The sequence below is a fragment of the Anopheles stephensi genome, chromosome 2, assembly GCF_013141755.1.
Source record: "Anopheles stephensi strain Indian chromosome 2, UCI_ANSTEP_V1.0, whole genome shotgun sequence".
Lineage (NCBI taxonomy): Eukaryota > Metazoa > Arthropoda > Insecta > Diptera > Culicidae > Anopheles > Anopheles stephensi.
In genome coordinates, this window is record NC_050202.1 from 8,976,518 (window position 1) to 9,004,198 (window position 27,681).

Below are 27,681 nucleotides of genomic sequence, written 5' to 3' on the forward strand. Positions count from 1 at the left end.
TGAGAATCGGAAATTCGGCTCAGGAATCGGTTAATTGATTGAGTAAACTCTAGACTTATTTCAAGAGTTAGTTTTCCGACTTTTTGAACAGTAAGCCACATTAGAACCCTGACATCTGCGATAGATCTACTGAGCTGAATCTAGGAAAAGTCCCATATTCTGGAGACTTGGACCTCTAGTTCCCAGTATTAGGTAAGAAAAACGATTGAGTTTGATTTTCTTCTCAAAATTAATAATTATCTTCCGCTTTTCCACAATTCTTCAAACTTCAAATAAAACCCATTTCGCAAAATGGCGATCAGTACTCAAACGATTCCCAGAATTAATGAAGCAAATTGTAATTACAGAAACTCGCACACATACACGCACACAAGATGCGTAATAAGGGAAACCTAATCAAATCCAAACAGCAGGTAAGTACCGGGAACGAAAACCTCACCCCAGGAGATAGAAGAACCAATTCTAGTGGAAAACTTTGCATCGGGATTTGCACAGGCAGGTAAAGTTTTGCACCTGTCATCGTTACTTACCGATTGCAACCGGTGTGGAGCAAATGAAAGGGCGAAAAAAAAAAGCAAGCATCCTATAATTTATGCGCGCACACATACTCGGCCCATCGGTAGTGCTCGAGCAGCATGATAATGATAAGATTCTCTGCTGCCCCCACAACCATATCCCAAGTGGTCCCGGGAGTATGTGAGGCAAAAATTCCACCCAGCTTCAAAAGAAAGCGGCTGGCGATGGAAACGTTCGAACTCCGGGGATGGTTGGTGGTTTGTGGGGAAGGGACTTGGGAGAGAGAGGGAGCTTACCGTCCGTAAGCATAACGGCAATTTGTTCGAATCCTTCATGATCAAAGTAAAGCGACCACCTTCATCCCACGGCATCCTTGAGAAAGCGTTCGATTATGACGCTTTTCATGGCACTGTCGGGACATGTGTTCGTTCGCTTCTTTTCCCCTACCCCGAAGCAAGAAAAGCGTGTGTAAAGGAAGGAGTCTGGAGCGGGAAGGCAGCAAGGGGGGGGGGGGGGACATTTTCCGTTCTTGCACCGTGGGAGAATTTTTCAACGGGTTGCTGCAAACCCCAGGCAGCAGGTGTCTCACTCTCAGTGTAAGTGCACCCTGGGATAGGGGAGCGTTTTTGTGGGTTTTCTTCGCCCACATCGGCTTCCAGGGTTTCCCTGCTGCTTATGTTCTTGCTTCTTCCTTTGCTTCCTACCCCCCTGCAAAGAGTAGAAACGATTCTTGCGTTAAAGTGCAATAATAAAATAATTTCAAGCGTTCCATCGCGCTCGGCATGAGCTTGGTTTATGGAATATTTGCGTGCCTTCGTACGCTTCCCGGTGGAGAAATTGGGTCAGGCTGCAGACATGTCCTTACTCTAAATGCCATAGTCGATATGGTGAGTTCGTGAGCTTGTGTGTGTGTGTGTTGGTTGGTTAGCTTCCTGGTAGAATCGATTCCCAAACACACTAAAAGAAGTGCTGTAAAACTATGCTTCAATGTAGACGACCTGCCTTCCTTAAAGTTCACGGTACACGTATCCAGGACAAAAACTCCGGCCCTGGGAAAACGAACGACGAATTTCGTATTCCTCACGTGTGGGGCAATAAGTTTAATCGCTAATTCAGCGTCCCTGTCTCACTTGTACCGGGGTGGTCTATCCGTGCAGCCGTGTTAGGATTCCTGGGGTTAGCATTCCCGGACGAAAATCCCCTCATAAAATGTATCCAATGTATGAGGGGCTCGAGATAATTCACTCTGTTTGGCCGTCCGTTGGGCTGCCGAAGGCGGGTGTGTGCGGGTCTGCGGTTAGCCAAAATGATTGCTTCTCCGGGGTTTTTCCTCCACTCCGGAAAGCGAATGTGTCCCAGCACTGTGAAAGTGAAATCGAAGAAAGCATGGAAAATTTTTGGTGGACGACGACCACGAGGACAACAAATCCTTGGCGAAGAGGACGACGACGAGTCCCGGTCCGAGTCCAGGCTGTTATTTTTATTTTCCCTTCACTTATCGTTACCGAAGCTTGTGATGACGGAAAACCTCGGAATCGAAGGGACGCACCCTTGAGCTGATCCTCCACAAGCGTCTTCTGCTTCTGGTGGTGGTTTTTGCACTGCGATGGCATAAATCTATAAAATCTAATATAATTTATTATTAATTTCACACCATTTTAATAGATTTTCCAAAATAACAATAAAATTCAATTTGGCATTCCGCACAACCGGCCGTGTCGGTTCGGTGCGATGGTTGTGCATGTCAGACCACGAAATGTCCGTGCCTGACTCGGGAAGCAAACAAGCCTGGGTTCGCCCGGCTGACGTTTCGTTGTTTGGGGCATGAAAAGCGGAATGGCATCAGACAGCAGCAAGCTGGCAGGTCTTCCATGTTGGACGGCTTTGGGCAGTAGCGACTTAGAGGTGCCCTCTCGCTTCGGCTGCCGCCATTTTCGCTCGCTTGCCACGGTTCACGGCCATTGATGATGATTGGATTTTTCGGAGAGTTTGTGAGCTTAGTGTGCGAGCGGCGGTACGGTGCGGTTCGGCTAGGCTAGGGGAGATCCTATCCCTACGGAACGGATAGGGATCTTTGCGGTGCATCCGTGGTAACGCGCCGGGACAGTGAAAAGGGCAGCATTAAGCCAGGAGAGCTATTTTGGGCGAACGCCCTATGTGCACCACCGAGACAGCCCCCCGAAAGTCCTGAATGGAGGCGTCGTTACGCGCTGCATTGATTCCCGGGCCGGGTCCTTGCGGTGGTAAGTTGAGCACATGAGAACGCAACACAGATTGGAACAGACGGTCGGTCGGACGGTGTCGGTTGCACATTCTAAACCGTTTAGCAGTGAAGCGAATTGATGGCTTCTTTCATTGTCTACGTCTGTACCGGCATGTCGGAACGTTCGAAACTGGACCGGCGGATGGACCTACCTAGTAGGGTCAGCAAGATCTCGTGACGCGATTGTCAGCCAGGGGACGTCGACCAGTCGTTCACAAGTTGGCGTCGAGATTTGGCGTCGACGCAAAAACACAGCCCACAGGACAACAATTGAAAAGCGAGAGAAAAGTAATACTCGGTAGGCGAATTCTAGCTTTTTACGAGTGTTTCCACCCGCCTCCCCACCAAAGAGATGTGGTCCATTCATCGAAGTACCTGCGGTATTGGAGTACTGTACTTTTTAAAATCCCGTCTTTCATTGCAAAGTCATTGCCCTTTGGTGGAGGGTTCTAGCTTTCCGATGGGCAACTTCACAAGAGGCTCGTGCAATAATTTAATAAACCTCGAGGAGGAGCAACCTCCCATTCGCCAGACCGGAGGCTGAAGTTCGTACCGAATGCGTCCAGACAGTGGGGTACGACGGTACACATTACGGTTTTGCAATAATAAAGCAAACTATTTAAACGAGCACCGAGGAGTGAGAAGTTGTATTCCTAGAAAGCCCATTCATCGGTACGAAGGTTTTCCCGTGGAGTGGAGTGGACTGTTGACTAGCGGTTTTCTGCGCTTCCCTAGTCCTAGCACCCGTACAGCTTCTGCAGACCATTGATTTTACCCCTGCACTGCGCTGGGAGCTGATGGGATGAAAGTTGCCTGCTGTAGTGCGTGCGATAGCCGACGTGGACAGCCTTACCGGTGATGCGTTTAGAATGTTTCGTCCAACGGGTGCGTATGAACGGAACTGTTTGCTTTCACTACTATTTCGCTCTCGCTCGCAGGTTTTCCTGGTTGGAGCGTTGAGGCACATGCTGACACACGAGGGTGCATCCATAATCAACATCGCTCGCCATCGCTAAGGAGGTCTGCAAGTGTGCAAGGGGTGGACGCCCGCAGCACTCTGCGGTGGAAAAACCTCCCGGGAGATAAGAGGGCACTTGAGCGACGAGATTGCCGTGAATGCTCGGGCAAACGTGCGCGGCGCAAGGGGAAGGCAAGGTGCAGCCGGTCGGTGTGGACGTGAGAGTAAATTGGATTGCATCTTCATCAAACGAGTGGGCTCGGGCGGTGGCGCTTCCGAGAGCGCTCCCGAGATGGTCCTTGAGTTGGTCCTTAGCCAAGTCCGAAAGCCAAGAGATTGGCCGGACCTCTCTCCCTCCTTTATCGCTCTGGCCAACGACGACGTCGGATTTGCTGTTTAGACTACGGATTGCGATAAATTAAATATTTCAAGTGAAGAAAATCCGGTTTTACTGTCCATCGTCCGTTCGCTTGACTGTGATGATGGCGACGATGATGATGATGATGATGATGACGATGGTTATGGTAGAAGGCTCTCGGTGAAGAGTTCTGATAAAGCGTCAGGATATTCCAGAGCCAGACACACCATGAGCAGCCAGAATACGGTCCGTTCTGGTGGTTCTGGACAAAGGGCAAGAATCTGTTCCCTGCATGTATAGACCAGCTGAAGGCGTCGTTACAAATCGTCGCATGCGAATAAAGCTGACCTGCACGACCGGATGCGTCTGGATTGATGCTTAAAAATGTCCCGCCCATAGTTGACCGACGGGGTTCGAAATTTGCCTTCCGCCATCGAAGAAACTGGCCCCTTCACTCCAACACAGCAAACGGTGTGTAAATGATGGAAAATTTATTAATATCCCCCGAACTAGCCGGGTGAGTCTTGGTGGCGGTGGGGGGACTCCCGGACCCGATCCGTCCGGGTGATCAACATTGTTGCCGATGCTAGACCGGAACGAGCGGGGCATCGGGTAGGTGACTTTTTCTCTAACAAGCTGACGTCTTTTTCGAAGTATTCAGGACTGTGTGTGTGTGTGGCTACCACGAAGACTAGGGCTGGGAGCTGGAACCATAAATTGCATACTGCGTATGTCCGAACGATGGCGAGATGTCCGAGTGTCCCTTTCTTTGCCGGTGGACCTCGGACAAAACCATTCCATCTGGAACATTTGTGGGCTCCGCCGGGCCATTGCTGACATATTTTGCCTTTCGGTTCGGGTTTGGTGGGTTTTTGGGTATTTGGTGGTGATGGCTATTAAAAAGTATGCAAAACATGCTTGTGCCATGCAGAGAGGGAGTTTGGGGGCCAGCCGGAAAAACCCTGGAACTGGACACCCTGCTGTGACGAGAGCCTTTGATATCGACCCCTTTTTGTAAAACTCTCCTGCACAGTCCACAGTTCTACGCGCTGGATTTACTTGAGCGAGCGGCAGCAGATACCAAGCGGGCGAAAGGGCCGGATTTGTCTTGCTAGAAGTTCTACGATCCAAGGTTTTAGATCCTGTGTGTAGCACAGCAGGACATCAGCACAAAACCCTGGGCGGAAACGTTTGCCTCACCGTTCCACCTCACCTCTTCAGCTCCTACCCCACACCCGGCCCAAAACCCATCAGACCATTCTCGAATTGTACGGTTGTAAAGGTATTATGATAACAAAAATATTCCGCACCAACATTTTCAGCATTCGTTTCCGGCCCGGACTTTCCGTTTTATGGCCACACAAGTGGCGAAAAATTACAGCTCCCGCCCGTCGGCCACCACCTCATACACTTGCCGCTCGGTCGGATGTTGTACCGGAAGCATGTCGAGAAGGTAGAACATCCTACCGGTAGAATGACAATGTTAATATGGCAGCCGACTGTCGAATCTCCTGGTGGTGGTACCTTCTTCGTACCGGCATCAAAGGAGAGAAGAAAAAACAACCCGGTTGAGGCCCCAACCCTGAACTTTGGAGAAGCATTCTTCGGTGGCAAAGATTATCTTTTTTTTTGCGGCGCTCGGTGTGGACGGTGGTCCACCTGGAACTTCAAACAACAAATGGTTTAAACAACGGTTTCGCCGTGGGTGGAGTGGCATTCAGGTAGTCTAGCCAAGAGGCCTGTCCTTAACCCACCGAGGGTTAGTGGTGGGTTGAAAAGCTAATGCTTCCCCGCAAAAAAAAAACTTGGTACCCAACTTTAAGAGTGGCTTTTCGGGGCGGCTTTGTGAAGCTGTAGAATTGACTGGCAAGCTTCAAACTCGCACAAAAGCTTTAAGGACTCTTGGTAAAGAATTCCAATTGTGTGTCCAAGTTTTTGTGTGACAAATTGAGTCCAATAACCCAAAATCCTCAGGATCTTCCACCGGAGCCACTTTTGACAGGAGATTAATTTGTTTACATGCACCGTTCGTCAGCGGATGCTGGAATTCCTTCCCCAGCGTTCGGGGCAAACATTCAATCTCCGAAAAAATGGCACACAATTACCCAATGACCCAAATGCGCTTAACAAGTGGAGCAAATAGACGGGCGAAAAAGCAGGCCATCCAGTATTCTTAAGAACGGTGAAAATGAAGTGAAATTAAATGGTAGATTCCTGTCCCAAGGGGTGAATGTTGTTACAAATTTGCTTCCTCGTTTTTTCCCCTTGATCCTGCACGCAATTAGTGTTTGTGGAGCACGGTAAAACAGGACAATTAGAAGGCAGCAGCAGTTGCAGTAAAGAGTCGGTACAAATGAAGGGATGAAACACCGAAAAACGGAAGTCAAAAATAATCAGTGAAGGTAGGAAAAAATAGATTGTTCTGAAGCTGTGCAAAAGGTGCTGCCAATTATGACTACTCGCAACCCACAGTTTTGGTTTCTATTTTTCCGGGAGAGACAGACACACGAGTGGCTGGATGGCTGACAAAAGGGGGTAACAATCAAATACAAACTCATCGCCTTCATATTCCCCAGGATCCGTGTTTTTGTTACTGTCCCGCACTGTAACCTGAACACTTTAGAAAGGCTAAAAAGCAAGTAAATAGCACAGCAAAGAGGAGCAAAACAAAAAAAAAACAACAAACAAAAGCATAAACATTGTGGTAGTGTTAAGTGTTACTTCCCGTTTTTCGAAGAGCGAAGAAGGAGAGAAAAAAGAGTGGGAAAACTTAATTTCCTTACAAACACCCCTTGCTTTCATTTGTTGACTGAAAGACAAAAAGAGCGGTGAAGGAGAGACAGAGAAAAGTAAGCACTCCCATGTACTACGTCAGGCAGGGAAAACGCAGTTCCGGTAAAGGTGAATTTTTCCGACCATTATAATAGTGGGTGGGAACGAAAAACCCTCCCGCCAGTTCTGAAAGGTTACAGCCCAAACCAAAGGGGGACCTATGTAGGTGGCAATGGAAAAAGGACAGCGCCAAGGTAGGTGATTATCCTGTTTTCTTATGGCCGAAGAAAAGGCCGCCCCGAACCGGCGACCGAAAGGATACTCCGGGCAGGGAAAAATCGCTCAAGAAAAGGGGGAAAACCGAGACTGACTTTGCATGTTTTTGGAAAGGTTGCAGGCTGTTCTCTCCCATGGGTAGCGTCCCAAAGTAGTAATGAAAATGGCTGTCTGCCCGTTGCGTGTACCTGTGTGTGTCGTGTGTTAGGTGGCCGAGTGGCGCAACAATTTTTGACGATGACGCTGTTGTCGGTGCTTGGGCTTCTTTCGGTGGTGGTGGTGGTGGTGGCGTTCTAATGTCAGAAGCTCATCACCGAACATAATAACCTAGAGCGAGCGGCTGAAACAATCTTCCCCCATCTCTTTCTTTTCACTCTTCCTTTCCTTCCCAGGAGCATAAGGCTCCTCGTGAACACTTACGGTGAAAAGTTACCTTAGGAAAAAGCAAGCGAGCGTTGGCATAGCAAAAAACCTTTTTTCAAGAACTCGTACCACAAAAAAGAAACAAAAAAAAGCACACCTCCCAAAAAGAAAAGACAAACATTTGTAAAAGTAAGGCTATAAAGGTGCTTAAACATGATGGGCACCGTCAAGGACGAACGCTGTGTTCTACACGCCCGCTTCTAGGGTTGATTATTTCGCTGACGACTTTTCCAGGGACTCCCCCCCCCCCGCTGTTTCGCAAAAACATACACTCCGAACTCATCGCAGCTCATGGGAGGTTTTTCACCGAGGATGGGGCTGAGGAAAAACGGGAGGGAAACGGGTGCGAAAAAGGGTTATGTTTTAATTTCATCCGATGTTTCAATAGAAACCGACCTAACCCTTGGTACAGCATGTTTCCCCCCTGATACGTTTTTCCCCGTAGTCCATACAACCCCCTATGGTCCCCGTCTGGGTTGGCCACCATTTGGTAATAACTTTGCAACATTGAGAAATTATATTTAATATTTGCTTTATCATAAAGTTTCGTCTAGAGCAGCAGCAGCAACAGCTTACATAGTGGGGAAAGCGCGTATTTGCACTTCAACGGTTCTCCCAGTCCTGGCAGTTCGCCGGCCGGGCGCAAATCTCGGGCGCAAAGTTTCTTGCCTGAAATCACAAAATTAGGTGACACAGAACGGGAAACCCCGTACCGTGACAGCAGCAAGGTGCGAAACAATGGTGGTGGTGCCTTATGATTTCTGGCGTTCTAGCGTGGGCGGTCTTTTTTTTTTTGGTCTTTGTTCCTTGGTTCTTGGTGGTCTGAGGTGATGATGTCTCGCGCGCTTTCCCGTAGAACCACCACTCAGCAGCGCGAAATTATTCGGGCGAAATTATGTTTGTCTTGTCACGGCCGATGGTGAGCACGTCAGGCGCGCTGTAGAAAGTTGACGAATTTCTGGTATTTCGGGAATGGGGTTTGGATGGAAGTTCTCCGATGTACGTCACGAGAACAAACGATACTTATTGGCAGGAGAAGAATTCTGAGCGGTACAGGGTGACGGATGTTAGGGAAAAGCAGGAGGGGTTGTACGGATGTTGTTTGGCTAATTGAAATCTAGGTGGCGTTTCGCTCCTGGTGTACATTAGAATTCGTGAGCGTACGGGCAGGGCGGCACAAAGGACATTAAGAAATGTGTTCCAGAGTGCGCGCGTTTTGGTCGTGCCAGAGATGGCACAGGGATGGGACAAAAAAGGGGTCAAAATCCTTGCCACCTTGCAGCGTTACGCTCCGTGCGCCACACCAAATTCCAGGTGAAATAAGGGGCCGGCTTCTTGGAGAATGTAGTACACCGGCACCGGTCCGTAATAATGGGCACAGGCAGGTTTTTGGAGAATCTGTTGCCTACATTTAGGCGGTTTTGTTGTTGGTGCGCAATTTTCGAAACGCATACATATCGCATGTACCGTGTATCGCCAGAACGCAGAGCGAAGTTCATTAGTGCACGAATTAACTTCTGCTGCTGACGGTGTTGGGCGGAGGGGTGATAGCGAGTTTTGCGTTAATTTTCTCGCTAATTATTAATTCCTTCCGAGTTCCCGTTCATCAACTACTGCTAGTGGAAGACTTAATATAAAGCATTCGCGGGAAGGTTTCTTACGTGGGCTGAAGTTAACAGTTGATGTACTTTTGTGGTGCTTACCTGCAAATAGAAGAAAACAAGAAAAGAATTGCGTTAGAATTAAAGGCTTACTGATTTGCAAATTAAAACTCTGCCCCATACCATGCTATAAAATGCTCTACGGTTTATAGCAACATTAAGCGATTCACCTGATCAGATACAATATGCACATCAAATGAAACCGCTAACGCCCGTTCAACCCCCGTATCGATCGATCGATGATGACCGAACGATCAAATCCCCCCTTTCCGCCTCGTCAATAGTCAGTTTATGCGTGCGTTTATACATATTTGCAAACCACTCGACTTTGCATGCATGAAGGAAACTTCGAACTTTTTCCTCTACCGAGGCAACTAAATCCCCCATCGCCGGCGGGGAGCGAGAAGTCAATGGCGGGCAAGCATTTATCCACCCACTTTAATTAACTCTCGGACCCGGGCAAACACTCGAGTCCACCGTCCATAAACTAATTTAAAAGCTTTTAATACAACTTTCACTCCAAATTTCATCAAACACGCGCGCACGGTACGCGGCTGACGTGTTGTCGCTCGTCCGACGTCAACCAGTAGTCTCCCGGACATTTTATCCTGGTGGTTTGCCGGATATTTTTGCTCCCGATGCTCCCGCCGATCTCTAAAGTCAGGTCCAGTGTGGGAGAGAGGTTCGCCTGCCTGCTGCTGTCAGGCGAAGATCCATGTAATGTCCGCAACGTCATACGCCGGGTTTGCCGTGCTGTAGACAGTAGACAACACATCCCCTCCAGCATTATCCATTCCACGGTGCTGACCAGGGGGTAGTGTTGTGAAGCTGGAGAAGTTGCTGGCGGACAGTAAAGTTTTTCCCCCGGTTTTTTGCGCTTACGCTAGCCGATGGTTGTACAACTTTAGCTCCCCTGTTAGCCCCGTAGATTGAGACGATGGGATTTGCTTGCCCATCTTGCGTTCCCGGTGTCCGGGAACGGTCCAGGATGGGGGTCCTCGGGGCTATCCGGGGAAGGTGCTTACTGACAGACACTGTATCATCAAGCAGGGAAAGTTGGTTCGATACGGAGGAAGTGAAGCTAACGATGCGCTGGAACAGCCTCATTCTGTTGGCCGGGGAACAGTTTCCCCTGGACCCGGAACCCACCGGAAGGAAGCAGAAATTCTTTCCCATGAATTCTTTCCGTGAAACGAGGATATTGCGGAGCGACGCGGGTGACAGTGGAACGGCTTGACGAGTTGTGGCGTTGTGTAAATCCTCCTCCGGCGCCGGTGTTACAGTTTACTCATAACGTAATGTTACCAGCAGTATGGCCCTTGGTCCTACCGGCGTGCTACCCGGTTCGATATCGTACCGAACCACCGAGGAGCAGAATGGAGGTTAGTTTTAATGCCAAGGAATTAACGGTAGCATAAATGGGCATTTAGTACGGTGCCTCACTATGTAGGTATCGTGCATGTTCAAGCTAGGTCGTCTAAAGTAACTCTCAGGACACTTAGGGCTAAGGGAATGTGGCGTGAGAGAAAGAGAGAGAGAGCGAAAGGGATGGAGATTCGCTACATGGTCGGTTTGGCCCAGATAAGACACGTGGTGGTAAACCCGTGCAAAGGTACATCAAGGTACCTCTACATTCACCGCGGTGTGCCTGTGTGTGAGCTCCTGAGAGCTGTTGGAGAAATACATTGTTTACACTTTAAATACACGGTGGACGGTGTTGTTTCGGGTGGGATTATGCATGCAAGGCCGTTCAGTTGTAATGTAACACTGTTTTCACGATCGATACCACTGAGGGGCCATCACGTGGCAGTAGGTCGTATGAGGTCAATGATACAGTCGACAAGATCTTCAGGAGAGTTGAAAACTAACGCTCTTTTAGGCTTTTATAGACTATATTATATGCCATCACTCAAACCGCTTTGCCAAATGAAGAAATATCATGATCCCGAGACAGAGAAAATGAAGATAAATGTCCGATTTTAAGTCTCCACGAGGTTCCATCCCATTCCCAACTCGAGGATGTCGCTTCTTGGAAATTTACCCACCCCAGGCGGTGAGATACACTTCCAAGACACACGGGGACAGGTGATTTGAATTACTACATTTCCAAAACAAAACAAAAAAACCGGTCAAAGTTTTTGATGTCTGATAAATTGTCTCCATTGTCTCTCGTCTCGTCTACATCTCTCGGTGGACCTCGCCGGTGATTTGAATGTATATTTGAAGGTTTTGCGCTTCACCATCACTGCGGAGGGTGGTTTTGTTTTAAAATCTGTCCAGCTTGATGGGCCGAAAGTTTTGGTAAGGGTAGGTCCGTGCGGGTGGACAAGAATTTCGAGGAACCAATTTCCCGTGGCACGACTTTCTGCGATCCAATTTTGGAGACATACAGAGTTGTGTTTTTTTTGCTGGTCGTTGGTGTAATGGAAGAGCCGGTTTCGCTGGTACTTTTCGTTCGGGCTGTTTTGGGGAAATATGTATACGCAGTTCATTATCGTCATTTGCCATGTTCAGGCTTGCCTGGTGGCTGGGGAGCCACCGTGTATCGCATATCTTTCGCCCAAACGAACATATTGCGCAATTATGATGCTTATATTTGGCCCATGGCAACGCACAAGTTCTTGGTGGTACAATCTTCTGATTCTTCGTTTTTGTTTGCTTCACCAATCGGCGCAAACTCCAAGAAATCAACTTCCACCACACACACACACACACGCGTCTCCATCATCTGGGCGAGTGGGTGGTGAACGTTTTGATTGGATAATTTGCGTTTTTCGCTTCGCACGGACCGGATGCTGTACTGGCGCATCAGGTATGACCTGGATTGCTTCTCATCCCTTCCGCCTGTAGCTCCCACCACTGCCACCGGATATCGGCTCACTTCCGGTTTAGGGACGGACCCGTCGCAACGTGACCCGATATACGGTGCGGCGTTTTTTTTTTGTGTGTTGGTCCTGGGCCCGGATATACGCTGGGTGACATTAATTGAATTGTCAAATAAATGATTTGCCTTGCTTGTATCGCATGCACGTGCCCGGTGGGTGTGGAACGCTTTTTGGTAGTTGTGTAGGACGAAGGTCGAGGAAGAAGTAGAAGCAAGGCAAGCAAACCTTTCCCCGAGGGGGGAATCAGTAAACCCGGGCAATCGGCATGAAGCTGGCAAGGTTTTAGCTTCTACCACCCGGAAAATGTATACAAAGAAAATATATCATTTCGCATTTTTTCCTTTCCTTTTGTACCTCCTCGCCGCCGATTCGAATTCGCTGCCAAACCAAGTTGCTAAAATAAAAGATTGTGCATTGTGAGACACATGACTTGGATGCTGCGTTGTTTCGGGAGGGAGACCCAACAAAAAAGAAACCCTGAGACGAATAGAAAAACATTACACTTACTGCAAACAAGAGCGAGCAGGCGAGCGAGCGGCTCCCTGTGACACGCTCGTGGGGAAATTCGGAGCTGACGGCTGACACAGGATGTGTCTCGATTGCGGAAAATTAGATGGCAGAGCAAACAAAAACAATCGACATTTCCGCATGTTTTCGTAGGAGATAGATTTTGCGCACTTTCTCTGTGTGCGTATGTGTGTGATTTCATTCCTTTCGCTCTGGCTATGAGAGAGCGCCGAATGTTTGCGTTGCAATCAATATTGGATGGAAGTTATTGTACAACCTGAAAGGGACTGTATGGGTAGCCTTCATTTGGCAAAAAAAGTACCCACAAGGAAGGAGCTTCAGTTGCATTCAATCGATCCAGTGTAATAAGAAGGAAGGAAAACAGAATACAGCAGCCAGATATGGAAAATTAATAAAACTAGCTCGAAGCGATGAAAATAAACTTTGGGAACGATATTTGGGTGTGTTTAAAAATATTGAGAAGCAAAACGTTGGAAAATCGCATTCCCCTCCGTCTTAATGCGGGTTAACGAACGAGGGAAAACCAGGTCCTCCGATGTAGAAAGGGATATAGAAGGCCCCGAAGAAAATCCCTGGTCCCCCGGAATCCAACAAACCCCAAGCTGGCCGGGAATATCCGTGGCTATAAATAATACTTCTTACAAGAGTTTTGCATTTGCTTTCGGGGTTTTTTTTTCGGCCGAGGCTTTCCCTGGTTGGAGGCCCCGTTCCCTGTGCATTGTTTTTCCACGTGAAAATGGGATAAGTGAAAGGGCGTCTAAGAAGAAAATAAAATTTTCCCTCCCCAAATGCGGGCCCTCCAAAAGGGGTATTGGTGCCAGGGAAAATAGGGAACACCAGGAACCGTAAAGTTTTCCACCAGCGAAACCCCCTTATTGCGAGGATTTTTTGGTTGTAAAGAAAAAGGGCGGCCTAAAGAAACGATTTGTGTGTGTGTGTGTGTGTGTGTGAGTGTGTGTGTATCAAGCTTTCGGCAGAGGCAGTGGAAGAATTATTTCCCCCCCCCCCCCCTTAAACGGGTCCACAAAACAAGCCACGAAAGGGTCCACACCATGGAGGGAAATAAAAAGGAAAATTCGTTAGCGTGCCTTTTATTTTCCACCTTTTAATGCTCTCGGCCTAGCGTGGCGGAGGATGGGGTCACCGTTGTTATCCTTTCATCCCCAATTTATCTTGACTTGAAAAGAAATCGTAAAGCATTTTTACCTCCAAAAAAAAAAAAAAGAAAGGAAAATCCTGGGAATCCTGGCTGAAGTCGTGTGCTGCTACCGGTGCTATTATTTTAGTGCCCTCAACGATTGCAAATGATGATAGAAGAGATTGTCATAATGTGTAGCGGCATCGCGCGATGAAACGAGGATGGAAATAAATTTTGAGCGAAAAAGTTAAATTTATAGCCGCCTTTTTTTTACTGGAGCTTTGCTCCGGTGCTTGCGTGAGCCCGGACGGTGTCCGATTGCCGATCGATCGCGGGCCGGGAAAATTCGCGGGAAATCAAAACATTATGAACTTTGACAGGTGTTACGAGGTTCGGGTGTACCTGTCAACTTCGATGAGGAAGTAAAGCGGGTCCTTGGGCAATTGGTGACATTTGGGTGAAAACAATCGCACCTGGTGACAATGGGCGAGGTAACTCATACAAACACACAGCTTGACAGCTGGCGCTTCTCGATTACGCGCGCATCGGGTAGCGAGTGACATTCGCGCTTCGCACTGGCGTCATTTCTTGGGGACACGTTGCTGCTTCGTGAATGAAGCACCGTAATGGCTGTTGGCACGTTCCGGCTCATGGATGCCGGGTTCATATAAGAGCTCCTATAAATATCTCTACCACAACCCATCTCATCATCATCCAGCAGGGCCTCTCTCTCCCGCCGAGCTCTAACCATCAACTATTAATGCTTCCAACAATGGCACCAGCGGTGGGTGGAATACGCCCCAACTCTGGGTTTATTCGGGTGTGAAGCAATTTCTTCCGAATATACCTAGCTTCTCTCGCTCCCCAGGAGGTTGGTACGGATGTTGTGCGTAATAAACCGAAAATTGATTCGAATCATTTCGTCGGGAAGTGTGCTGGAAGAATGGGGTTTTGCGACACCGCATACCCGCGTGTGGAATACTGCGTAACGTAATTGGCTTCTCAGTTTTCCATTAGAGACCACCAACGAGCTAGTCGCCCATGCCCCCCCCCCCCCCCCCCACCGTATCTGTCTGTAACCTTTCTGGTGTGGTGAGGCGATGCTGCATTATTCATTAATCGGAAAGTAGTTGAGCGGCAAGACTCGCGTGAAGCGTTGACTCGCACGGAAGCATTCAAGAAAACCACACCCACCCACTCGCAGGGCTACAAAAAGCCGTCAATTTTGCATATGATTTACTTCGTAACGCAATTTATCAAACATTAATATAATTTGATTTTCCATTTGCGCCCAGGCAGTCGGGCTCCGCGTACGTACGAGCGGGCCCCAAATTTTGGGCTGTCGTCACCGGGCGGGCTGGACGGTTCGTGCCCGAACAGCACCTAGAGAGCCTAAAGTAGTAAATCTTCGCCAACGCGATAATAGCTTCCCTATCGGTGGTGCCCCGGTCGACCGGCTTCCACCGGTTTGGCTTCCACAAATAACCCTATAAATTCACTCGCCACCTTATTTTAGTGAAATCTTTATGTCCTTCCGCAAAAGAGCAAACAGCGGGCAGCAGAGCATGTGTGCAATGCGTGTGTGGGCACACACACACACGCCGGAGACCGGAGAAAGGTGCCAGAGCAGGTCGATCGACACGCAAACAAGTCCCTCCACCATTAGGACGGCAAAAGTTCACAAACTAGCGTGGACCGCTACCGAAGTACCTGACCTAGCGCCCTGATGACGTGGTGCTGGGTTGGTGGTGATGGGCGACGATAACCACGACACGACACGGATACACACTCGAGCAAGAAAACTGTGACCGAGATATATATCCCGAGGAGGACCTCGTCGTCGTTAACTTTGCTTCTGTTTCTGTGGCCCAACCGAGCCTGAAAGCGTTCGCCGGCTGCAGGGCAGAACGCCTTGGTGGAAAGGTGGGTCTATCAAACTACTTATACAACGCACGGGTGGCACGATATGTGACTTATGAGTAGTTTCACCATCGCCTTCAACTTCGGCCCAGCACACGCTTGGTGAAGTTTTGCGCATTCAGCTCCACAGGGAAGAATGGCAGCGAAAAGGGGGTGACGACACGCTGGTCTCTCTCTCTCTCTCGGTCTCTCGCTCACATTCTCTGCATCGTTGAAGCTCCGATCTTCGTAATAATCTTCACCCTTGGCAGTAGAAAAAGGGCAGCTCCGTCGCTCGTGTCGTGCCGCCGCCGGGTTAGAGTGTTCCCCGACCAAAGCCATGCATAAGGAAAATATAATTAATTTAATTTATTTACACTAGTTGCCGTTTCGTGTTCTGGTACGCTAAAACTGTTAAGAGATCACTCCCGGCCGGCATTGTGGTGGAGGTAGCGTCCATGCGGTTCCGGATCCCATTACCTCGCGCACTTACCGGCCAACTACTTGGCCAACGACTGTCGATGCCCTGCAAGGATGGAAGCTTCCTTGGTTGTGTGCTGCATACCTGGGGCATCCTGCTGAGGCTCTCGGGTGCTGCTGGGTGAGCTTAATTTTCGTTCTAACGATTCTCGTTCTCGCATGACTCGCATAAATCTTACTATGTGGCTAGTCTTACCTAGCCTCGGCAGAAAGGTCCAGCTCCAAGTCACCAGCGTTGACTTCCCGAGACAGGGAGATGTTGGGTTTGTTGGGACCAGCATTTTATGATTCATATAAAGTCACCACACTACATCCCCTGTGAAAACGCCTTGGAAGGTAAGGACAAAAGCGTTCTCGAACGTGCACAAGTCACAGCTGGTGTTTACTGGAGGATTTGCCATGTTGAAGCGTTCATAAAATTGCTGCAGTTTATATCACTGCTTTCGGATCAATTGAACACGCTGGTGATGCTAACGGACAAGTTTGTTCAATTATTGATTCGATCGCCCAACCGGGGTAGTCCTCACACGAGGAGGAATTTCATATCCGGTTGCAGATCGATTTGAATCGCCGTACGGATGGTCAGCTGGCAAACAAGTGTCAGTCTCTCTTTCATCACAACTACAAGTCATCATCGTTTTCTCATATCAACGAATCGATGTCGGATGGAAAAAAATGGCCCCCGAAACAAAAACGGATCTTGCAATATTGTCGAAAAACTCTTTTTAATTAACCATCATCATCAGAGGCATCATCATCATCACCAGCGATAGAGGTGGTTGGAGAGTGTGAGAAGATAACTCCAAACACAAACTCAACTTGACACGCTGTCTTGGGTTGCATGAATGTGCAGCAGCAGCAGCACCAGCAAAAAAAAAGCGTCACATGCCCTCCTGAAATGTCCAATGATTTGATGGTTTCCCGTTTGATTACCCGTTCGTCTGGGCTGCGTGGACTCCCCCCGGTCTGTGTCTAATGTTGCACCAAATTGGACCAGATAGTCTGAAAACCCCCCCGACACACACACACACAACATACGGTGCTGGCTCTGTGACGATGGTGACATTTGCAATTCATTTGCGTTGAGAGTTGGCAATGGCAATGCCTTCTAGAGTTCTTTTTTTTTGGGAGATTGGTTAGTACCCTTCCATACCGCTTCATGAGTTCTTCCCATATAAGTTCACCCATGGTTCGCTTGTAAAGGCTGTTCTGCGCATAGGCCGAGAACCATGAGACAGTCGTATGATTTGTGTTTTTTATGTCGAATCGAAACAGAAAAAAACCCCGGGTCGCTTCAATGTTGCGATGAGATACGATGATACAGTTTTGGATCGTTGCTGGAATAGTCGGACGAATGGAATGGCATGGAATGCAGCAAGCATCCTCGCCGTTCTGCTCGCAACGGCCGTCTACCAGCTACGTCCGCAAAAGTGTTTCGTTTTATTTTTGAAATTAAAAATTATAATATATATCCATGTTTTGATTTATGGAGCTACGGAAGGCGAGAGCGTATTCTGGAAGTTGGGTTTGCCGTTTCTGCAAGCGTTTGTTTCTGAGTCCCGAGGCATTGGTCCCACTGGAGTCCAACATTTTTCTTCAGTGTCTGGAGATGCAGTTCAGCGGAATCACGAACGAAACGCGGCCGCCTTGTGATTCACTTTTTTATTAGCCATTGGGCAAAAAAACAGGACTTTTTCGGGCTGGATTATGGTCTCGACTTTCCACCAAGTAAAGGCGAGCGCTTTTTCGGGAGTTAATAAACATTCATGTTCGCAAAGCGTGTGTGCATTTTTTTTACTGCTCCTAAAGCAAGTCACCAGAAGGGTCATCGGTCGACGTGTTAGTCATTTGTAAGTCATTAGGGCCAGGCCTTAACGGCAGCACCCAGACGTACTTCTAAACCACACGCCCGTGCGCTCGGGGCACCAAACCATAAAGAGACACACCGTATGGTTTTTGGAGTAGAGTCGTGGTAGAAATTAATGCAATTTGCTGTCACTCAGCGACGTCACTCGTCGTGGGTAATGTCACCCCGTTGGCGGGAAAATGTCAACCCCGGCCTTTTTTTTTGTTGTCCACGAACTTCAACTTGGCTCGGATGCGGTTACGTAGTACACTTGTCGAGTCCGTTCTCGGTGTCTCGGTCGTAGAAATGGCCGGTCAGTTTATGAGGCAATCATGGCCGGTACCGACATTCGCCACAACGACTTTAATCCCAGAGCGAGACACATTGGAGCTGTCGCACGGCTCTACAATGTCGTCCACGGGGAGGGGAGCAACAGTGGAGCGTACGGGGGGGGGGGGGGGGGGGGGGGTGTGAGGAATTTATGATTCGCAATTAATGTTTACTACTCATAACCGTTATGGGAGCTGTGTGTACGATTTGTCCGGGTGTTGCTGCTTCCTTTCCGTCCGGCTAATGCTTGACGTGCTTGATGACAACCTCGCAAGCTACGGGGGAAGAGTTAACTTCTCTTTTGAGGTTAGGTTTGAGTTGCTATAATTTTTTCTTCGTCTGGCTTGCTTTCTTTATTGCCGTTGGGATATTAAAGGGGAATTCCCAATATGTAAAACAGATTATGTGCGTCCGGTAGAATCGGGTAACTTGATGGAAACTCTCAAATGGGGGGCTCACAAGGGTCGCAAAAATAAATCAGATTTGTAAGACAAACGGAGGATGTTCACCAAAAATAACTATTTGTCAGTAAGTGATTGCGAACTGGTGGTTAATAGTCTGCATCTTCCCTGTGAGCGAATATATAGACGAGCATGTCCAAGTACACAAACTCCTGGGAACTTTGTTACATACACCTAGGCCACCTCTCATCAGCGTGCGATATGATTTCTTTTCCATCTCCACGGCATACCCCACTAAAACACCCGCGCGGACCTTGCGAAGTCGTTCCCATTAACGGACAATCTCGTAAAGATCTAACCTTCGACAGGCTCGTTTCGACCGGGTCTCGTCAGCGGGCGTGTACCGGTGCTAATGTCTAAATCACCTTCAACCATTGCGCCCGGAGCTTCATTACTGTCCCGTGGGGCCCGTGAGCTGTGTGTGTATCTTTGGCAAATGTGTAACGGCAGGCTCGAATGGCCTGTGCCTCATTTGGGTTGCTCGGGCCCGCATTTGTACATCTCGCTCCCCATCGCCGCTTAAGCAAACGACGATGATTGGGACAGGAAAAAGCATTAAAATGTTAATATCTATAAACATTGGAATGCTTTTTTGCGGGAGATTTATTATGAAGTTATTTATCTTTTTATTGTTCTTCGTCTTTCCCTCCCTGTACCACCGGACCTTCCGACCGTGTTTTGGGAGTGATGGAAAATCTCGTCATACTCATCAAGCACGGGAATGGTTTATGGATTTTCGGTGGGACAGTGTCCGCACCTGGGGGGCCGATGGTTTAGGGGGGGGAGAGGTCTCCACGATTCCTATCTGAAAGTCCACCATCGCCGACTGTGAGATCGTCGAGCAAGATGAATGAAGATATTGGAGCCTTCAACCCCTACAAAAACACCCCATTCCTAGAGCATTCAAGACACACAACAACGCCAGCAAGAAGAGTCGACACTTTCGAACCAAGAAACAAGAAGCAGGTACAAAACGCACCATCCAAAACAGACTAGCAAAGCTGGTAAAACGTGACAGCTTACAATAGGTGGAACAGAAATGTTCTACAAAATGTTTTCGTTTAGACCACGAGGCCTCCACACCGACCATTAGCTCCACAGCCTTTCGTCGTCGTACCGCTAAAACATTTGCTTGATTGGTTAGTTGTTTCTTGTGCTCTGGTCTTTCTGGACTCCCCAACCCCCCCCCCCCCCCTTACTCTCTTGACAGGTCTCGGTGGTGGGCCCTCCTATTCCTAGTTTCTGGGGCCCAGTCACGCAACGAAACAGTACACGATCAAAACCGACCGAACCTGCCGGACGGGTAAAGTGTGCAGGAAGAGCGGAGACTTAAAACAACAAAGTAAAACAGACAACCAAAAATTTAAAAAAACATAAAATACACTCAAATCGGATAATCCCCCCCATACGCTTTTGGGGAGAGACCGGTGGGTGTGAAGGGAACTGCGGCGGAGCACCAAGTGTACAAAATAAAACATAAAAAGCACGATCGTGGAAAGTGACGTTAATGAGATGCAAAGCATGCTGCAGATGCAGAGGGTGGGTGAGTTGATCAGATCGGGGTTTGCCCGCGACCGGCCGAGAAATGGAAATGAGACGGCGAAATTCGACGGCGAAGAGTGAGAAAGCGCTTCACGCATTGTTAATGGTATTCAGCCTGTTCGGACCGGGGACGGAATGGCGGCAAGGCCACCAGCCATCCAGCATCCACAAAAAGCTCAATGAGCTCTTTAGTCTTAAAGCACTGTCGTGACGGGGCGGGACACAGGACTGGTGCAGGTGGAACGATTGCAGGGGACCAAGAACCAAATCCCTTCAGCAATAAAAAAGAAGCAAAGATTCCTCCTATCGACCTATCGGGTTGATAAAGGCGAACAGCAAAACAATAACAAAAATGGAGGCTCCTCCGGGTGTCCCATCGTATTTTGGAGCAATAAATTCAAACGAGAGCTCATTATGGAACTCACCGGCGTCGTGAATCCTTTGCAATAAGGAAGACCCGAAAATCCAGTCGGATCTTCACGCCGGGGTAATGCCTGGTCGTCAACTTCCTTAATGGACAACAATAGAATATGTTCCGTTTGTCCTCGTCGGAAATCTGAGCGGCGCTAGCAGCGGCGATTCACCAAAAGATGCGAAGCGTTCTCGGAGCTCTGGAGAGCCTCCGGGAACTTGAACGGCCCGCTAGACGACAGCAATGGATGGGGAAAATAAAAGCCTTTAACGATCCTCCATTAAGGTTATGTGGGCCCCATTAAGCATCGAGGGTGGGGGGGGATTGTATTATGAGAAGCTTCCTGGTTCTCGCCCGGGTGCCTGAGCTCTTCGCATATGCTACCTGTGCCTCGGTTGTTGCCGTGTTCGAACACACCTCGTGCTGCAGCTGCGGGCAGGTGCGGGATAGGCATATACATCAGGATAAATCGATGGTCCGATTGTAACCATTCGAGTAGAGCTGACCGTTTAGCGATCAATGACACCCGATAAGGAAGTGCCCTCCATTTCTGCCGTTACTACCAGCCAAGCAGTCGTGTAGCAAAAGGTGCTCAAATTGGATAGACGAAAAGGAAGATACTATCAGAAATAGAAATTCCGGATCCCTGGGCAAACGCTTCGAGTGCTAGCGGATCTCGCACCGAACACAAGCGAGATATCGCGCGCGCACACTCTAGAAAACCGGGGAAAAAACTGTCAAAATTCCGCTGTCGATCTATTACTCACAGCGTTAGCGGGAGGAGCCTGATGGCAGGTAAATCCAGGAATCTTGCAGCTGGACAACCAACCAGAACGAATCAATCACCGGTTGTTGTGAACGAGCACTGCGGAGCAGCGGCGTTAATCAGATTAGACGAGCGAGCGTGTCCAGCGGCTCAAGCCTCTTCCAACTGCTCCGAAGCAGCTTCCGAAGACGCCAAGTGGGTAGGTTGAGTGGTCCGTGGACAACTTCACTGCCCGATTGCTGGGGCAAGATTGCTTCCAACCGCGCGTAGGTGTGTCCCGGTTGAAGTGGGAAGTTGCATTGGACAGTTGGACGTGATTCTCACCCCCAGCGAAGAAGAAAGCGGGCCTTAATCCTTAAAGCGCATAACTGTGTGATACCAAGGTTGGGGGAAACAAGCACAAGCAAAAAAAGAACATAAACGATGGCTGATTCTTTGAACTCCAAATTCCAAACCTAATCCATCATCTTCGAAGTTGATGTGTGTGTGTATACACACCGTGGAGTGGCGTGTGTGTTTTATGTGGCTTTTTACCCCTTAAGACCTCTTAAAGCCTCGTGACTGTGCGGTGTCTGTGCGGCTTGCATCAATTAGATGCAGTCTCGAACATTTCGTGTAACAGCAATCTCGCTTAATCCATCGAAATAGCTGGCGTGGCGTATGCATCATCATCATCATCAGGTGAATGGTATGCTTGCTTTGGTTTATGTTTTTTTCTTCTCTTGGTGGACAGGTTTCTCAGCCCATAAAGCTACTGCTTAAAATCGGCTTACGAAAGGTTCGCCATGCAAAGCAGCACCGATGGGTGACGGTGGCAAAACAAATCATCAACGATTCTCACAACACACCCCAGATGCCTTTAAGGGTGAAAAAGATTGGTTGTGGATTTCGGGTATGTGTGATCAGCACGATCTCTGGTGTGGCTTCCGCAGCAGTTGACACAACAGCTCAGCTCCTTATGGGCCTCGGAATCGCAGCCTCCGTCCGTCGCGTAAGACTGATAAATGGGGACGCATATTTTTAAGGCCAGCTTCTTGTGCAAAGCTTAAGATTTTCGGTACATTCTTCGGCAGCCGCTCGCCTGGGAAGCATGTGGAAACCCGAGGTAGAATAAATCCTGGTGAAACATCGCGTATCATAAAAATTCAAAAACTCTTCCCCACATAACCATTCCAAGCGTTTGGGCTACCAAAAACAGAAGAAATAGCTGGCGGAGGTTCAACGAGCAAACAGCAAAGAAGAAAAAAAGAGGTAAGGAAGCAGTACGAAATATTAACAATCAATCAGCAAAAACACAGGCAACAGCCTCTAACAACTCCATTGTAGACGCGGTCATTAATTTCGCGGCTGCCAACTGTCGCCGCGCGCGCTCTTTATCCGTCCGTCCGTCTGTTTTCTGGTGGATTCACGCGCACGTTATGTGAAGAATTCGCTAATAAAGCCACGATTTTTTAGCGGAGCCGTCTGGCGTTAGTGCGTTGTCCGCGTGCTTCGCCTGCCGCTCCAAGTGACACTGGGCCATTCCCGGCATTACCCACGAGACTCACTCTGTCTTACCGATAAATCATAAATTTATGATGATGAGAAGCACGGCAGTAAATGGCTGTGGAGCCTACGGCGATGCAGAGAAGACAGCGTGAGCGGAAACTCAAAATGTAATACAAACTATATATGTATGAGCGATCAGCTCAGCGGGAAACCTGAAACAGCGACAGACGGGATTCGGCAAAAAGACAACCATCTTCAAATCGAAAAATAAATTAAGCGAAAATCGTCCGGACAATCGATTTTCTCACCCTCGGTTACCGCACCAACAAACTTCAAGACTCCCTTCGCCACGTTAAAAAAGGGCAAACTTTAACTGCTTCCGTGACTCAGCGTACTTCGGGATGGTTGTTGCGCCCCCCCTTCGGACCAGCTAAATTAGTTAACCTTGATCCTTCCCTGCACCTTGTTCTGGACGAGGACCCCATAAGACACCAGCCCGGGTGAGTTGAGAATTCTCCCGAAACCGGTTCATTTATGAGCAACCGTGATCGAAGTTGCAATTTCCAAATGCACTTTGCCGCCATCATATGTGAGGAGGATCGCCGTAACGCCTCCAGAATCTTGGGGACGCCTTTGACGGCAGCTCGGTAGACGTGGGCGCTGGTCTGGCCCGGTCGAGAGATGCACGAGATTTCCAGGAATGTGTTGTGCTGCGAAACGAAATATGCTTTCGCGTTATGATTTGATGGGCTGCTTTGCGCACAACGGCACAGCAAGCAGTCATCTCACCCCATGTGTGCCGATTGTTTATCGCCCCGGCAAAAAGCCTTATACGAGTCGGGCGATGGCTTCGTGTTTTGGGAGTTGGGTTAATTTAAAACTATCACCGCTTTTCTTCTTTTTTTTGTTGCTTTGTGATGCCGTTTTGGGTCGAAACCACTTCATCTTTCGGTTATTAAATTATTTTTTCTCCCGTCCCTATCTACCTTCAGGAATGACTCCTCTTTTGGAACGAAGCGGATGTGTTATAGTCGCCTTTCCATTTCATTTGATTTTCGAACTCGTTCCATGGAGCTGTTTAAGGGTTCTTTTTCTGTGCACAGTATAAACAAAAAAAGCGATGTTTTGTTGGCCAGTTCGCCATCTCTTCCGCACACGGTTTCAGTGATCTTGGGCGGATGTAGTTTCGCCAACGACACGGAGCTATAAATAATATGCGTCTGCAAGTTGCTGGACGATGCTGTTGGTGGCGGTGTGGTTCCTGGCAGTTTAAGCATCTTTGAGTTATTTTGGTCTGGTCGAGCAACGTCGAGCTAGCACCGTTGTTTTCTTCTTCCAGTTCGGTGCGAAGGAAAAATTAAGTGAAAAACGAGCGTCGCTGTAACTGAGCGGGCAAGAGTTAGGCGATGAGTTTAAGGTGGCTGTAAATTAAGCCCCCCGAGCATCGTTGCGCTTTTGGCAGTTTTGGCTGGTCTTCTAGTTGGAGAAGGGGGGGGGGAAGAATTTTCATTACCAAAGAATTGCATTCGATGCGAAAAAATCAATAAGAAAAACAAAGGTTGCAGAAAATTTCCTTAGAAAGAACTCTCCTTGTGTTGAGAAGAACGGAGTTGGAAATTGCAATCCTCGTGGCATGGTGGTTTTGTTGGGGAAGTTTTCCTTCTTTTTTTTTGTTGCCCATTCTATTCACAAGTCGGTTTTTCTTCATTCGCTCCGGCACACCAGAAGACACAAGCATAACATCGCTTGCGTACCATCTTCGAGCTCGGTGCACTCACACTACGCGACAGGCGAAAAACACACCGAAAAACAAACGCTTGTTATAAATTAAGTGTCTTAAGTGCATCTTAATGTCAAAAACGCCGCGGACCCACCACACCACAAGCATGAGTGGGAGGAAGTTTTTCCACCTTCCCGATGACCACCCGATGAGGCCACCGCCCGCCACCAGGAAGGAGCAACTGACTGGGTGGATTTATGCGGTGGAAATGCGGAATATTTGACGCCGGGCGCCGTTTTTCGAAGGGTTGATACGGTCGAGCAAAGTTGGATGTGCTGCTCGTGTTGGGACTGTTTCTTTCTTTTTTATTTCCCTTTGTTTTATGGGGTGTTCGTTTGCAGGTTTTTTGTTTTTGGTTTGAAATATTTTGCTTAAGTCTTCGGAGTCTTGCTGCTGGGAAGAACGCGTGGCAGCTCACCATAATTCCAACACGCAGCAAGTGGAATTGTTTCTCCGACGATTGCAGTGGGGATTTAAGGGCCTCTTTTTGTGCGGGTTATTTTCCTTTTTTTTTTCTTTTGCATGCTGTTATGGAAAATTGTGGAAAACGCAAACGCGTCAAGGAAGCAATAAAATCCCCGGTGTAGACCGGCGTGGACATTGAAGCACGGACCGAAAGTGACGAATTTTTTAATGATGTAAAATAAATTTCCTCTTTGACACGTTATAGTTTTTTTTGCTGGACGTTTAAGGGTGGTTCATGGGGTTGAGTTTATCCCCCAGGAGAGGCCTAATGTTAGCACCTTTGCGAAGCTGGTGTAATGGTGAACCCCTGTGCCTCATAAAAGCTCCTTCCCAAAAATCTGCTTTAATAAATAACAATTAATAACGATATTAATGAATTCCGCTTGGGGCGGAAAGAAAACTGTAAAGCAAGGGTGCTGACATTCCAGAAGGTAAACCATTGTGAAAAATAAACAAAAATCCATATTCACGATGCCTCTATGGACACCGGTCACTGACCGTCAAATGACGCTCGGGGCTCGGAAGAGGTCACCGACAAAAAAAATGCGCCACGGGTTTTTGGCGGCCCACCACAACACTGCTGGATCGATAATGAGTTTCCTCCCGGTGTGAGCAATTCGATGAGAAGCAATACCTCTTCTTTTTTTGGAGCTGAGGCCCTCTTGCTGTGCGAACGATACTTAATCTTCAAAACCGATCCATACGACTACTCCGGTGATTGGTGGCAGAAAGCGGCGAGGTTTTGGGCGCACGAAGGGACCTTGGCATATACAATATTTGATGATATTTCACTTTTCATCTGCTGCTGCTCCGGTAATGCGCTTTTGCAACGCAGCAGGGTAACGGGGGGATGATATTTTTTCCACCTAATTTGCCATTCGAATGATCTGTGTGTGTGTGTGGTGTCTCGCTTGAACGATCGCCAGCCCGGTAAGGAAATGAAGTATCATTTTTAATAATTATTTCGCTTAGTTGTGACACTTATTAATCGTTGCCCGCTTTACGTGCGTAATAAAATACATCGAACCGAAAAAGCAGGGGACAAGGGAAGCTCGATTCAATGATGAAAAAGCGTGTAATGAAAAGAAGCAGGAGAAAAATGTTCCCTCCATTAACAATGTATTAATTTTAAATGCGTCATCCGGTAGGATGGGCTAAGATTTTCGTTAAGCATCCAATCAGGGGCGTAAAAAAGGTATATAAATCTGTTAAGCAGTTTAAATCGTTCGTGTCACCATACGTCGTATTTGGGTGCGCTGACCATAAGGAAGAGGACGGATGGTTATGCGTACAGTGTGTAGCATAATTAAGGGATTACTTTTTATTTTTATGCGTGAAAAAAGAAGTTTGAATAGATGAATTAAAATGTTTTTAGGGATGACTACATCGGGAGTATTTTTTTTAGCATTTTGTACTATTTTTAAATAATTAAGAAAAAAATTTGAAAATTATTTATTCTGTTTTTCTTAGTCAAGAGCCTATGCAATTCATAGCAAGAGGCTTTGAATAATTAGAAACAAGAGAAAAGGTCCGTAAAAAATTTAATTTTGATTCTATAGTGTTGAAAGATTTTTTTTTACATTTTTCATTGATTTGATTTTCATCAACAATGATATCTCAACGAGTCACCAGTTTCAAAAAAATCCTTGAATAAAATTATTTTTATAATTTTCAAGCTTGGCATTGCTTTGCCATTTTTTTTTGCTTTTTTACTTTGGGAAATGTTTTTGGAAAAAAAATTATATAAATTTTTTGCACGATAGTTAAAAAATACCAATTTTTAAATTCTGTTAACTTGAAGACACCTTTCTTTTATAATTATTTGTGTAATATATAAACACCATGAAAAGAACGAATCCTTTGTATGAAATATCATGGTTTAGAAAAAAAAGTTTAAAGAAAAATTATTTTAAAAACACCCAACCTATAATTACGCTAAGCACTGTATTAATAGTCCGATATTTGTCCTTATCCATCCGCCCGACCACACGAAAATAGAGCAACACCGGCTGAAAGGCAAAGATGGGTGCCGCATAATTTTTTAATCAATTTCAACCAGACCAGCATTCACTACTTCCTCGTTGAAGTTGAGATTTTATATCACAACAGTAAAGAACGAGAGCGACAGTATAGGAAAAAAAACAAGCTCACCAGCATCGTCACCGGAATACCGGTGTGTATGTATGCTGATAAATGATGCGAGCATGATTTTTAACTTTAAGACGTTTTGAGCTGTTTTTCGCTTCCCCTCGCTACTTTATACAAACTGCCATCCTTAGCAGCCAATCTCCTCCATCGTCTTGCGGTAGTGTTGAGGGGTTCGTTTTTTTCTTATTTATTGTGTGGAAAAGGGGTAACGGAGAGCCGGGAATTTTCATTCTACCCTTTTTTCTCCATATACCTCCGTTTTTGCATCAATGGGCGATTTATTCAT

The 27,681-nt window shown here is 47.6% G+C and overlaps 1 protein-coding gene across 11 annotated transcripts in view; it reads right to left on the bottom strand.

The window, feature by feature from the left end:
• LOC118503793 (teneurin-m) overlaps positions 1–27,681 on the bottom strand; it is a 535,466-nt gene that overhangs the window by 35,001 nt on the left and 472,784 nt on the right. The gene's annotated exons all lie outside the window — the stretch shown is intronic.